Below are 15,367 nucleotides of genomic sequence, written 5' to 3'. Positions count from 1 at the left end.
TGTGTGAGATGCGGCCCGTTGAGTCTCACGTCATGATAATAAACTAGAGAGATGTTTAACAGATAAATCAGGAACATCAGCAGTTCTCCTCACTCCAACCACAGGTGGACAGAATCACTTTAAACACTGTCACCCAAAAACTGGCTCTTTTCATTTTCAACAAATCTTGATTCAGCACATTATACCCAATCATTTTCTTTTTGTGAAATGTTTAGCTTGAGCTATCATTCTTTAAAATAAATTTGATTTCTATTTTCACTCTACCATTTAAAAGTGTGGGGGTCGGTAAGATCTTTTAGTTTTTGAAAGAAGTCTCTTCTGCTCACCAAGGCTGCATTTATTTGATCAAGAATACAGTAAAAATTGTGACATTTTATTACAATTTAAAATAACTGTTTTCTTTGGGAATATATTAAAATGTAATTTATTCCTGTGATCAAAGCTGAATTTTCAGCATCATTACACCAGTCTTCAGTGTCACATAATCACATAAGGATTATCAATGTTGAAAATAGTTGTGCATGCTTCATATTTTTGTGGAAATTCTGATATACTGTATCTTTGATGAATAGAAAGTTCAAAAGAACAGCATTTATTTGAACTAAAAAGCGTTTGTAACATTACAAATGTCATAAAACAGTGAAAAATCTAATATTTTATTGCGTAACATCAAACAATAGGCTGAGTAAATCAAGTCCATATTGATTTCATGCTGATTTCATGCTCTTACTCGACGTGTACTCATGTGTGTCTCAGAGAGATCATGAGACGTCCACAGCGCTGGCACAAGACATTATTTTGCAAACCCTGTTTTTGGCACACTTCTCTGATCTGGTGCCATGAGACCGGCTTTTTGACAACTCTCATGAGAGAGCCATCGACTGCTGCATCTGTACAGTAACAGAGTTATCATCTCGGACTCAAGCTCTTCTGGATTATGAGATATAGAAAGTTACATGTCCATGACGACACCCATATAAAAACACCCAAGGATAAAGTTTGCACATGTATTTTTTATCATATTTGAAACACCAGCCACATTTGTTACAGTGTGATACAGTATAATATAATATAGAGCTCATACTCGAGGAGGGAAAAAACACCCAAGCAATTTGGTGCAGTTGTGGTTATTTATATTGTCATTTCAAACAGTAAGATGAAATTCTGATGCTTGTAATGTAAATCAATGAGATCTTTATAACAGCCTACTTGCATAAAAAGCATATAAATATCAGTTGTCACTTTATATCTACCAATAATGTCTTAGTAAAATGATATTTACACTGTAAAAAACATTTTTAAGTAAAATCAACTTGAATGTTTAAGTCATTTCAACTAAGTAAACTGACTCAAAAAAAATTGTTGAATCTTGCATAAAATTGTTTAACTTATTTTGATGAGCTAATGTAAAAAATATGTCGTCATAACTTATTGATCATATAATATTTTACAGTGTACATGCTTAGTTCATGATCAAAGCTCTGTATAGTGTTAAAACATAATGCAATGCAATACAATGATGATTGAGAGATGAATAAATAAATGTTCCTCATAAGCCTGATGATCATATTTTAAAGATTTTTCAAAAAAATCAACAAAAGATATATGGATACTCAAGTAAACTTAAGTTGCTTCATTCCAGTAAGTGTCAATTTTTGATACTCTAATATTCATATTCGTATGATTTTGAATTTGAATTTATTCGTATGATTATTTTATAAAAATCAGTAAAGATTTCATAGCAAAAAGAAGCGTGAACCACGAGCTGAAGGTGGACATTTTACAATTATAATAAAATATCTTTTACTAAATAAAAAAACTATGTCAAGTTCGTTTTATATATAATTTTCAACTTTTTATTATAAGTTATACAAGATTCAACAAATGTTTTTAAAATCAGTTTAATGTAATTTAAATTGAAATGACTTAAACATCCAAGTTGATTTTACTTTGTTTTTACAGTGTAAATATCTTGTTACTAAGACATTATTGGCAGATATAGAGCGATGAGTGATATTTATATGCTTTCTATGCAAGTAGTCTGTGCGTATCAAATATGATCCAGTGGGCGTAGGGTTACGCCTCAAATCCTCACCACATGGATGTTTTCCTTTTGTGATTCAACGGTAATACAGCATTTGTAGCTCTGGAAGTAGCTCATATTTCTCAGCTGCAAGGAGACGCCACAGGAAGTGAGTGAGTGAGCATGCTTTTCTTTTTATGTCGCAGACTTCGCAAACACACGCATCAGGGCTTCCTGTCCCACTGGTATACTCCAAATTTAATGCTTCCACAAGCTCTTGCATCACAGGCAGGAAGATCAAATATTCATCATAATCATGAGCAGTGTGGTGGGGTTTGTTTGGACGGCGCACACACACACACACACACACACACACACACACACACACACACACACACACACACACACACACACACACACACACATTCACAGAATAAACAGTGTCAGAGGAAGAGGCGGCCTGTGCCAGATTCATTACACGCTAAACATCTCTCCTCCAATGCTAATGATTACAAACCTGCAGGCCGGTAAACACTGACCTTTAGTGTGACTTCACAGTCTCATCTGCTCACCGTCACCTTCAGCTGAGGAAAATTACACTTTATGTAATGCAGAAACTCAAGAAATCTGTAGTTATGGAATATATCAAGCAGTTTAGTAGGAATTTTCTGAAGAGACATTATATATGGTGAGATTGAATTTAGTCTTTTATTGACATATAAACATTCATCAACTCACACATGAGATGTGGTGAATGGAAGCTCAAGCATGTTCGCTTGATGTTCGAGAACCAATGAGATTCATCCTCGTGTTACTCAGCACGTTTGAGCTTCTGCAAGAACCAATGAGATTCATCCTCGTGTTACTCAGCACGTTTGAGCTTCTGTAAGAACCAATGAGATTCATTCTCGTGTTACTCAGCATGTTTGAGCTTCTGTAAGAACCAATGAGATTCATCCTCGTGTTACTCAGCACGTTTAAGCTTCAGCAAGAACCAATGAGATTCATCCTCGTGTTACTCAGCACGTTTAAGCTTCAGCAAGAACCAATGAGATTCATCCTCGTGTTACTCAGCACGTTTGAGCTTCTGTAAGAACCAATGAGATTCATCCTCGTGTTACTCAGCACGTTTGAGCTTCTGTAAGAACCAATGAGGTTAATTCTCGTGTTACTCAGCATGTTTGAGCTTCAGCAAGAACTAATGAGATTCATCCTCGTGTTACTCAGCACGTTTGAGCTTCTGCAAAAACCAATGAGATTCATCCTCGTGTTACTCAGCACGTTTGAGCTTCAGCAAGAACCAATGAGATTCATCCTCGTGTTACTCCGCACGTTTAAGCTTCTGCAAAAACCAATGAGATTCATCCTTGTGTTACGCAGCACGCTTGAGCTTCTACAAGAACCAATGAGATTCATCCTCGTGTTACTCAGCACGTTTGAGCTTCTGTAAGAACCAATGAGGTTAATTCTCGTGTTACTCAGCATGTTTGAGCTTCAGCAAGAACTAATGAGATTCATCCTCGTGTTACTCAGCACGTTTAAGCTTCAGCAAGAACCAATGAGATTCATCCTCGTGTTACTCAGCACGTTTAAGCTTCAGCAAGAACCAATGAGATTCATCCTCGTGTTACTCAGCACGTTTGAGCTTCTGTAAGAACCAATGAGGTTAATTCTCGTGTTACTCAGCATGTTTGAGCTTCAGCAAGAACTAATGAGATTCATCCTCGTGTTACTCAGCACGTTTGAGCTTCTGCAAAAACCAATGAGATTCATCCTCGTGTTACTCAGCACGTTTGAGCTTCAGCAAGAACCAATGAGATTCATCCTCGTGTTACTCCGCACGTTTAAGCTTCTGCAAAAACCAATGAGATTCATCCTTGTGTTACGCAGCACGCTTGAGCTTCTACAAGAACCAATGAGATTCATCCTCGTGTTACTCAGCACGTTTGAGCTTCAGCAAGAACCAATGAGATTCATCCTCGTGTTACTCCGCACCTTTGAGCTTCTGTAAGAACCAATGAGATTCATTCTCGTGTTACTCAGCACGTTTGAGCTTCTGTAAGAACCAATGAGATTCATCCTCGTGTTACTCAGCACGTTTGAGCTTCAGCAAGAACCAATGAGATTCATCCTCGTGTTACTCAGCACGTTTGAGCTTCTACAAGAACCAATGAGATTCATCCTCATGTTACTCAGCACGTTTGAGCTTCTGTAAGAACCAATGAGATTCATCCTCGTGTTACTCAGCACGTTTGAGCTTCTGTAAGAACCAATGAGATTCATCCTCGTGTTACTCAGCACGTTTGAGCTTCTGTAAGAACCAATGAGATTCATCCTCGTGTTACTCAGCACGTTTGAGCTTCTGTAAGAACCAATGAGATTCATCCTCGTCTAACGCAGCACGCTTGAGCTTCTACAAGAACCAATGAGATTCATCCTCATGTTACTCAGCACGTTTGAGCTTCAGCAAGAACCAATGAGATTCATCCTCGTGTTACTCAGCACGTTTGAGCTTCTGTAAGAACCAATGAGATTCATCCTCGTGTTACTCAGCACGCTTGAGCTTCTACAAGAACCAATGAGATTCATCCTCATGTTACTCAGCACGTTTGAGCTTCTGTAAGAACCAATGAGATTCATCCTCGTGTTACTCAGCACGTTTGAGCTTCTGTAAGAACCAATGAGATTCATCCTCGTGTTACTCAGCACGTTTGAGCTTCTGTAAGAACCAATGAGATTCATCCTCGTGTAACGCAGCACGCTTGAGCTTCTACAAGAACCAATGAGATTCATCCTCATGTTACTCAGCACGTTTGAGCTTCAGCAAGAACCAATGAGATTCATCCTCGTGTTACTCCGCACGTTTGAGCTTCTGCAAGAACCAATGAGATTCATTCTCGTGTTACTCAGCACGTTTGAGCTTCTGCAAAAACCAATGAGATTCATCCTCGTGTTACTCAGCACGTTTGAGCTTCTGCAAGAACCAATGAGATTCATTCTCGTGTTACTCAGCATGTTTGAGCTTCTGTAAGAACCAATGAGATTAATTCTTGTGTTACTCAGCACGTTTGAGCTTCTGTAAGAACCAATGAGATTCATTCTCGTGTTACTCAGCACGTTTGAGCTTCTGCAAGAACCAATGAGGTTAACAAAAAGGACCTTATTTAAAGTGTCATCTCATCATTTAGGCTACTCACCCTCGTGCCATTTTTTAGGATTTTCTACAATTTTTTTAAAGAAGATCCTATCCTCTGCTTTCCTTAAAGGGTTAAGCTTCAAAATGACAACAAAAAAAGGAAGAAGAAAAGAAAGTTTTGATCATATTTTCATACCTATTGTGACGTATATCGAGAGAAATGGCTTCTGGGACAATAACAAATGTGGGCGGGGCTTGATTTTGTCTGTGGGGAATTGATTGGATGGTTGTGGTTTGCTATTGGTGGATCTCATGTGAGTGACAGGTTGCTTCACCCTCATCATCACAGAAGAGATGCTGGAAGAGGGAGGGGAAGTTATTCTGATTCAAGATTACAAAGGTACAATTCGAAAAGATGATGATGTGCATGGACAAAATATTAAAAATAAATACAGCAATTCCCCCAAAAAAGAGAACTGTCCATGTTGATTTTATGGTCACTTCACAGCCTCGTAAAAGTAGTCATTTTATACATATACTCATATTTGATTAAATATGAAAAGTTTTGTTTCGCTCAACATTTGTGGGTGCTATGCATTGTATACTACCAACAAACAAAAAAAGTTGCTGTTTGGATTAAAATAGGCAAATTCTGTGAGTGTGTTCAAGAGCCCTTGACTTTGACGAAAAATGTATGCACCTCTAGATGGAAATAAATGTTGTGATGCTATTTCAATCAAGAGGTTCATCAATTTTTGGTCAAGATCTTGTATTGACTCATTCAAGAGTCCAAGAGTCCTCTGAAAGTCTTTGAGATGTGCTGGAGGAGACTTTACAATGAATTTCAGCTCTGGACTCAGAGGAGCCGATTCATGTGTGAAAATGATTCTTCATTCTCTCTCACAACCATTCTTTCACAATCTGAGTCTGATGAATCTTGACATTGTCCTCCTGGAATATGATCATGATGTGTCTTTATACATGGTTGTTTAAGAAATGAAAAGCTATCCCTCAGTTAGCGTTAGAAGAACTGTTGTCAAACTGTTGCCATTTAATTAGATGTGTGTAGAATAAACGCAGGAATTGAGCAAGGTAACCTTTTCTCTCAGACAAAGACAGACTACAAAGGCTATTACTCCCTGAAAGAGTCCATTTAATCTGCAGTGACGGTGTCGTCATGATAAACACGCTAACAAATTGTTTTCTTGTGTCTCAACTGCAGTTTAGGTCAGAAGAACAATGCACAAATTGACCTTGAAAACAATTTCAGTGTTGTACCCATGGTATTCTTTAACATTACTTGGAGAACAATACAAATACCATGTTATGTGAACGCATAGCCATTTAGTACCAAGGTTATATTCAGCACTCTCTAACCATTATAATAGCAGTTGTAAATTGATATAACATCTTTAAGAAATTAAACAACAATTATGATATAATTTAAATATACATATAGTTGTAATGTAATAGAAACATATATGTATATACTTCAAAGAACATCATTATTGTGATGCATGTCCAAATATTCATGTAACTATTAATACCGTGGTATAAATCCTGATGTTATTTGAAGTATAAACATACATATATATACACACACACACACACACATATATATATGTGCTTTTTTAATTCTCTTGCCCTTTATATTATTGCTCCTCTCTTTTGTATAGGCCTATAGAAAATTATCTAATATCTACAATGCCACATCTCTCTCTCTCTCTCTTGCAGAAAAATGTCAGTGTCACCTTACCCATAATGCACTCTGCTCCCATGTTGTATAATACTTATAGAGCAAGGCATAATTCATTCTTCTTCCTGCAGAAACTGACAGCTATTTCTGTACTATCCTGCATATTGCAAACTCCATCACCTTGGGAACAAGCGTTCAGTAGATCATCTGCAACTCAAGCACATGGTGAATATTATCAGCGGTGCAGCCCATATTTAACTCACAAGTTTATCATGTTCATATTTACATGCTACTCCAATGCATGTCAAAAAACATCATGGTATTTTACAAAAATGGATAGCAAATATCATTGCTCATGGTTTTTGAATAATTTGTAGGCCACTTTAAAAAAATTAATCTGCTAAATGATTAAAGGGAAATGAGAGGGGTAAAGCGTTATCACGCATAATTCTGCTGACCGGAGTTGAAATCACAGCCAAGTTTGATAAGCGTCGTTACCAGTTCACACATCATTAGCTGTAATCTCACCGACCAACACAAACTGTCCAAATGTTAAAACTGTTGGCAAAGGCAAGCATGCACTCAGATCACCTTCGTATCTCTACAGCATACTGCATCATTTTAGTGAGGACTGTGGGTAAATCGATTGAGCTTTGAGCTGGTGCACCATTAAAAGATCCCACACGCAGTGATGTCATTCGCTGGCTCAAAACTACAGTTATGATTATCGGAGGGTGAACACAACAATCTCACCCACCTGCTATGAGATAGAAAAAAAAGAAGTTACTGAGGAAGCGCTTCGTGCATTTTGAAGAAAAAAAATGAATACTGTTATCAGTTATACTGTATCTGTTTCTCTAAAACTAAATTGTTGGTTTTAAATGGCATCAATTAAAGGTCAAGGTTGACCGAGTATACATTACAGCGACTGTTGTGTGTAAATAAGCTCCTCAAAAACATCTATAGTAGTAGATTATCATTCATTTTGCCAGTAAATGTGTTTGTCAATGTAAAATAGTGTAAGAATGGATGTGGCCAAAAGTGATGTCTGGTCTAGGAAAATTTACATCTTCACCCTTTATTCAAATTTTATTAAAAATGCGTTTAAGGTTTGTTGTAAGCATATTGTGACCTTTAAATTTAAGATGTGATCGTGGGACAAGAGAGCTTTATTGACAGGCCTGAGGGACTTATAGCTGAATTTAAATAAATTAGATTGGAAATATCAGATGGGGCTTGTCCATTAAGAGCTTTAAAAACAATCAGCAACATTTTAACTGGATTCTAAAAAAGACAGGAAGCAAATGAAGAGAAGCAAAAATTGGAGTGATATAATAAAATAAAAAAATTTGCACTAGTTTAGCACAGTCACAGTCTTGCTGCTGCATTCTGCAACCATCTGCATACGTGCCAATAAAGATCGGGGAAGACCAAGATACAGAGCATTACAATAGTCCAGACATGATGTGATAAATGCATGAATAACTTTTTCCAAGTCACTTCTGTTTCCTCATTGTTAAACTGGAGGAAATTATTTGCTCTCCAGCTTTTAATATCCTCAAGACAGAGGCTGCAGAGATTTTAATGGAAGGTACAGTTGAGAATCATCGGCATAGAAATTAAAAAGAAATGTAATACTTCCTAATGCCCGAGCGGAAGCATGTCCAGATTTAAGAGCAATGGCCCCAAAATAGACCCTTGAGGAACCTCACAGGAGAGAGAGAGACAGATGATGAGAAAAAACTGGCCATTAGCCACTGAGAACATCCTAGATTTAAGATATGACCCAAACCAGAGACTAAATAAAAATTCTACAAAAACAATAGTAGATTTAACATAAAAAATAAAGTTAAAGTGTATGTTTTAAATGTAACCTTCTCACTTTAAATACTTTGGTCAGTTCAAGAATAATTTATGCAATTGTATATTGTTTATTTTAACGAATCAAAAGTGCAGTTTCGTGTCTGTCCTTGTATTGTTTATCTGATCAAGATTGGTATGGGATTTAGAAAGTAATTAGTAATAAGTAATCCAATACTTTAGAGAGAGTAGCTACTACAGTAATCTAATTACACTTTTGAAAATGTAATTAGCAAGCTATTAATTACTTTTTTAGAGTAACTTACCTAACATAGTGAGGAGATGAGTTTTACTGTTTGGTGTGACATTTAATGTCCCTGACTATTAGGCCTACCTCTTTGGTGCCAAAAATATCTTTAGTTTAGCCTATAATTTTTTCTGTTCACTTGTATTATTTTTTTTTATTTTTTTTTTGCTCTTCATCTGACATTCTCTAAAACGGCTAAACAAAAATCTGTATTTGCTTTGTATTTGACAATTATTGAACTAAATACAAAAGAACAAAACAAACATTTAGCAAAAAACAGGATTCAATCAGGAGATTCGATTACAACCAACTCAAACCCAATGCGTTTGTCATTAGCATGCTGCTAAGGCTAATGGCCGTTCACACCAAGGACGATAACTATAAAGATAGCGATAGAGATATAGTTTTAAAAATCGTTCTCAGTATTAAAGAATAGCAGAGTTCACATCACAGCTGTAACGATAATGACACAGAGAAACTATTTGTTTGGATTTTATCCAGCTGATGAACGCTAAAAACTTTGACAGCCAATCAGAATACTTCCTGCTGAAACGAGCTCGAGCATTTAAAGTGACAGACAAGAACGGGCTTTAAATACACAGAACGATAATATAGTTACCTTTATAGTTATCGTTCTTGGTGTAAACGGCCCTCAAGCTGTCAACATGATACATGAACATGATACAATGCATTCCGGGATTGTGGAGGATACATGCAAAACTGTCTCAGAATTTGGTTAAAAGCTTTTAAACAGGTTTTGCATTGGGAATTGATGCCTTATGTTGCTGAACAGAGCTTATGTCGCTATATGGTCAACTCTCTGTGCTTCGGGAACACAACGGCTGGTTTTACAGCTCAGCTGTCGGGTCCATTAAAGCAGAGTCAGCATTATGGACGCTAAGAGGATTAGCTGATGGTCATTTCTGCCGGTCTCTGTCACTTATCAGAATGAGAGGTGGAGCTGGAATCATGCTCTTTACCGTCAGTAAACAAAGACCTCACTCGTCTTTTCGAAATCTCTCCAACTCTTTCACAGAGAGGATTATTTACTCAGGGGGACATGAAACACGAGGATGGACAATGTTCTGGAATACACACATGACGTCTATAGCCTATATTTAAATATCTTTAAAGTAGGCTACAAAATACGCAACAACATTAAGGTGGTGCAGACTTGTCCGACTCTGCGCTTTGCTTCTCATGCAATCCACATCAATTATCTTACAATGGGCAAATTACGCATATCCTACAAACATTCATGCATTTGTAGTTATAAATTAGCCCTGTAAAGTCTGACATTAAAAATAATCATAGACAGGTCAATGGAGCTATGTAGGCCTACTCTGTCAAGTGTTTAATGTGTTTTGATTCATGTTTGTATTTCAGTCATTTTGTATATTTTTCGTCCATTCCCTGTTTGATACTTACTGATTTGATTTGAGTTTTTGTTCAGGTGTGTCTTGTCAATGGTCTCATTAGATCTTTAGCTCTTGGTCTGTCCTCGTCAAGTGCTTGGAAAGATGTTTGTTTAATAAGTTTAATAAAAGTAGCTGCTGCATCTAGATCCGGGCAACTTTCCTTGCGCTGCAACCAGCGACCTACATACACACACACAATTTTTAAATTTTTTTTGCTTTTAGAAACATGTAACTTAAGTTTATTGAACCTTTAGTCAGAATATTTCAAAAAGTTTTGCATGTCTTTTTTGAGTTTATTTGAGACTTCAGGTTTCTATGGCTCCTCATAGTATGACAAAATGAGTATGCAGCTCATCATGCTAAAAAAAACACTTTTCCTTTTTATTTTTATATGGCCAAAAAGAAAGATGAAATTCTGATAGCTTGTAATGAAAATTAGATCGTTATACCAGCATAGCAGACTACTTACATAAAACACAAATATCAGTCATCACTCTATATCTGCAAATAATATCTTAGTAAGATGATATTTAAATGCTTAGATTTTTTATCAAAGCTCTATAGCTTTTATTATGGGTGGAAAACAATGCAATGCAAGGCTTTAGTAATGTGCATATTCAATACAACAGAAGGCTTTATATGGTTAAAGAGCATGCACTTCTGCAGTATAAGCGTAGGTAATGCACACTCATAACTGATAATCAGCACATCATTATTCTTGTTCAGCATTCATTGCCATGTTCCAAATTACCTTGCGATTTCAGGAGCTTCATGGATTGAGATCACTGGGATGGTGCAAAGCTGGAAGCATCTTCTCAGGCCCGATGATGGGTCGGTCACACACACACACACACACACACACACACACACACGCACGCACGCACGCACCACCATCTGCGAGTCTGACAGATGAAGGTTCAACAGATGCCCAGCCAACTGTAACAAGTTGGAGCTTGGTGGAATTCGGGGAAATACAACCTAAGGCTGTTTTTTTTAATGATTCAAGCAAGAGATACTCTACTTAACACAGATTTGGATCATCTTGCTTTTAGAGGATTCTGTGCTTTGCGAAGGGCACTAAGAAAAACCAAAACTAAGTGCAGACCAAACAGAAATAAAAGCATAATCTTCTGTACCCAGACTAGCACACTAGAAAGTCTGATACACTTTTAGTTATTCTGGCAAAATAAATAAATACATAAAAATGACGAATAAATAATGATATTTGTTGATTTTATTTTTTATTTTTACTATGTTACTATATTTAAACTAAAACCATTAAAACACATTTGTTGCTTGAAATAAATTTTAACTGAAATAAAATATAAAAAAAGTAAACTTTTATTCTGAAGTAAGCATTAGGAAAATTACAAAAGTATGCATTTGTAAACGGCCTGTTCTTTCTATATTACTATTTATATTACTAGGATATTGGCTGTTTATTAGTACTGTTACTAGTAGCACATATTAAAGCCTTATTCTGCATGACCATTTTCTACCCCATTCCTAAACATAACTACCTTACTATCTATTAATGAGCAGTAATTAGGAGTTTGAGGCAAAATCCTTATTTAATAGTGAGAATTGGACCCTAATCAAAAGTGTGACTGAATTGCCTTATTCAAATATCTAGTAGAAAGAGTGAAAAACTTTTTTTGAAAAGGGAAAAACCCCATGTTAATTGTGGATATTTTGTATAGAGTTGAAAATAAAGAGTAAATATATCCAGGCCGTAACGTTTGCTGTGTTGCAGATTTTGTTCAAACAGCTGACTCAGGATCAGCCGTGCTGGAAATATTTATGACATCGCAGGAAGCTTTGACCCTGATGGGTTATTCAGGTCAAGGAAAGAGGGCATGCTGTGGATTAGTCATGAGCTGAAAGACGAAATAAAGGACAACAATGCAGTTAATATGAGGACGCAAAGTATATCAGTGTGATTTTTGTGTAGCGTGTTAGAAATAACTTATCCCAGCGCTAGACATGGCAAGGTCAACGGCTCGATTCCTATATGATATATATTCATCCACACATGGATAAAACAGAGCTCAAAGAATCTTCAGAATTAAATACTAGCACGCTGCATAATGTGCAGTATACGTTTCTTTCCATTGAATAATGGAGAGAAAGTAGTTTCAATTTGACTTCACTGCATGTTAACTTCAGGAAGTAGCATTAAGGTTTTCTTGAACACTAGAAACTTGTACTAGAACATCTAGGCACAAAAACAGTTTTTTCCCTCATGCTATCTCTAGCTTAAACAGCTAACTCAGAATTTACCACTTGTTTTTATAATTCATTCTCAGTACTTGAGAGAGAAGCAATATTTAGAGATTGTAAATACATATAAAATGTTATTTATTTATAGAGCTGTACATACAGTACATAATGCACAAATCTGTTCATAAGTCTTCTGGTTCAGATGTATACCACATTATTATTATTACTATTATTGTTTATTTTATTTATATTTTCTCATTTAAATGTCTGTTCTCATGTCATATATATATATATATATATATATATATATATATATATATATATATATATATATATATTATACACACACACACACACTCAACTAAAGGATTATTAGGAACACCATACTAATACTGTGTATGACCCCCTTTCGCCTTTAGAACTGCCTTAATTCTACGTGGCATTGATTCAACAAGGTGCTGAATAGGGATGGGAATTGATAAGATTTTATCAATATCAATGCCACTAACGATTCTGCTTATCGATCCGATTCTTTAACGATTCTCTTATCGATTCCTGATAGCACTGTGTGGGAAAAAGTAGTCTTTTTCGGCGGGGAAAACAAGTCGTTTTAATGCTTACACTTGACTAAGCAAACTGTACTTTTTATGTAATTTCTGTAATAAATGGAACCTTATTGTAAAGTGTTACCGATTAGTTATACACCGATTAAACGTCCCGTGAGTTCAGTGTTGGAAAGATCAGTTGTTTTAACCATTCATTAAAACGAATCGGTTCAAATGAGTCATTAGTTCGCGAATTGGACGTGTCATTATCGGACTTGTGCGCGTTGTGTGATTATCCCGCCAGTTGGGACATCCCACAAGATGTGTGTCATCACAGAAAACATTTCATCACTGGATCGTTTTTTTTTCGTTTATTTGAAGTGTGATTATGTCAGCTGAATGTGCGGAAGACTTTTCAGAGAAGATAAGGCAACGTAGTTTAGCACAATTCACACCCAGCGGCAATTCAGGAAAAACAAATCTCCGAATGCTCCACATAAAACTTTAGTCTCCCTACCTTACCATCGTGTCGTTTATTTTGATTAATATGTGCGAGGGAGAGAGGAAGACAGCGCTTAGTTTTGAGACGGTGAAGCCTACTTTCGCCTTGCTCCGAAGAGAGAGAGTGCGTGCGCGCGACCGGGGCTCTCTCTCTCTCTCTCTCTCTGCTCGATCAGTTTAACATGCGCCCTGTCACAAGCGCAGCGGTTCATCTACATTACCAGAGAGAGACAATTTTACTCACTGATCAAATAAGACTTTGCAGGACAAAGATTATCTTTGGACGTGGTGCTATGGTGCTTGATAAAGGACAAAAGGGACAGTTGTGAGTTCACGGTCTGTACATACTATGGCTGACTCAGAGCAGGAGCATCGATAAGAGGACTCGTTAACGTCGAGGGCATACAATATCGATGGATCGTAAAATTTAGAACCGGTTCTCGAGTGGAACCGGTTTTCGATTCCCATCCCTAGTGCTGAAAGCATTCTTTAGAAATGTTGGCCCATATTGATAGGATAGCATCTTGCAGTTGATGGAGATTTGTGGGATGCACATCCAGGTCACGAAGCTCCCGTTCAACCACATCCCAAAGATGCTCTATTGGGTTGAGATCTGGTGACTGTGGGGGCCACTGTTAGTACAGTGAACTCATTGTTATGTTCAAGAAACCAATTTGAAATGATTCAAGCTTTGTGACATGGTGCATTATCCTGCTGGAAGTAGCCATCAGAGGATGGGTACATGGTGGCCATAAAGGGATGGACATGGTCAGAAACAATGCTCAGGTAGGCCGTGGCATTTAAACGATGCCCAATTGGCACTAAGGGGCCTAAAGTGTGCCAAGAAAACATCCCCCACACCATTACAACACCACCGCCAGCCTGCACAGTGGTAACCAGGCATGATGGATCCATGTTCTCATTCTGTTTACGCCAAATTCTGACTCTACCATCTGAATGTCTCAACAGAAATCGAGACTCATCAGACCAGGCAACATTTTTCCAGTCTTCAACTGTCCAATTTTGGTGAACTCTTGCAAATTGTAGCCTCTTTTTCCTATTTGTAGTGGAGATGAGTGGTACCCGGTGGGGTCTTCTGCTGTTGTAGCCCATCCGCCTCAAGGTTGTGCGTGTTGTGGCTTCACAAATGCTTTGCTGCATACCTCGGTTGTAACGAGTGGTTATTTCAGTCAAAGTTGCTTTTCTATCAGCTTGAATCAGTCGGCCCATTCTCCTCTGACCTCTAGCATCAACAAGGCATTTTCGCCCACAGGACTGCCGCATACTGGATGTTTTTCCCTTTTCACACCATTCTTTGTAAACCCTAGAAATGGTTGTGTGTGAAAATCCCAGTAACTGAGCAGATTGTGAAATACTTAGACCGGCCCGTCTGGCACCAACAACCATGCCACGCTCAAAACTGTTTAAATCACCTTTCTTTACCATTCTGACATTCAGTTTGGAGTTCAGGAGATTGTATTGACCAGGACCACACCCCTAAATGCGTTGAAGCAACTGCCATGTGATTGGTTGATTAGATAATTTCATTAATGAGAAATTGAACAGGTGTTCCTAATAATCCTTTAGGTGAGTGTATATATGCATGTACTAAGAGCTCCAGAAAAAACACAACAAATTCCTCGTGTGTTTGCGCACAATTGGCTAATAAAGCTAATTCTGATTCAGTTTTGATCAAAGCAAAACTTTCCTTACTTTAGATT

Source organism: Siphateles boraxobius, unplaced genomic scaffold (genome assembly GCF_051911475.1).
Source record: "Siphateles boraxobius isolate OS27281-9 unplaced genomic scaffold, OSU_SipBor_1 8, whole genome shotgun sequence".
NCBI classification, from domain to species: Eukaryota; Metazoa; Chordata; class Actinopteri; order Cypriniformes; family Leuciscidae; genus Siphateles; species Siphateles boraxobius.
This window is presented reverse-complemented; position numbering follows the sequence as displayed.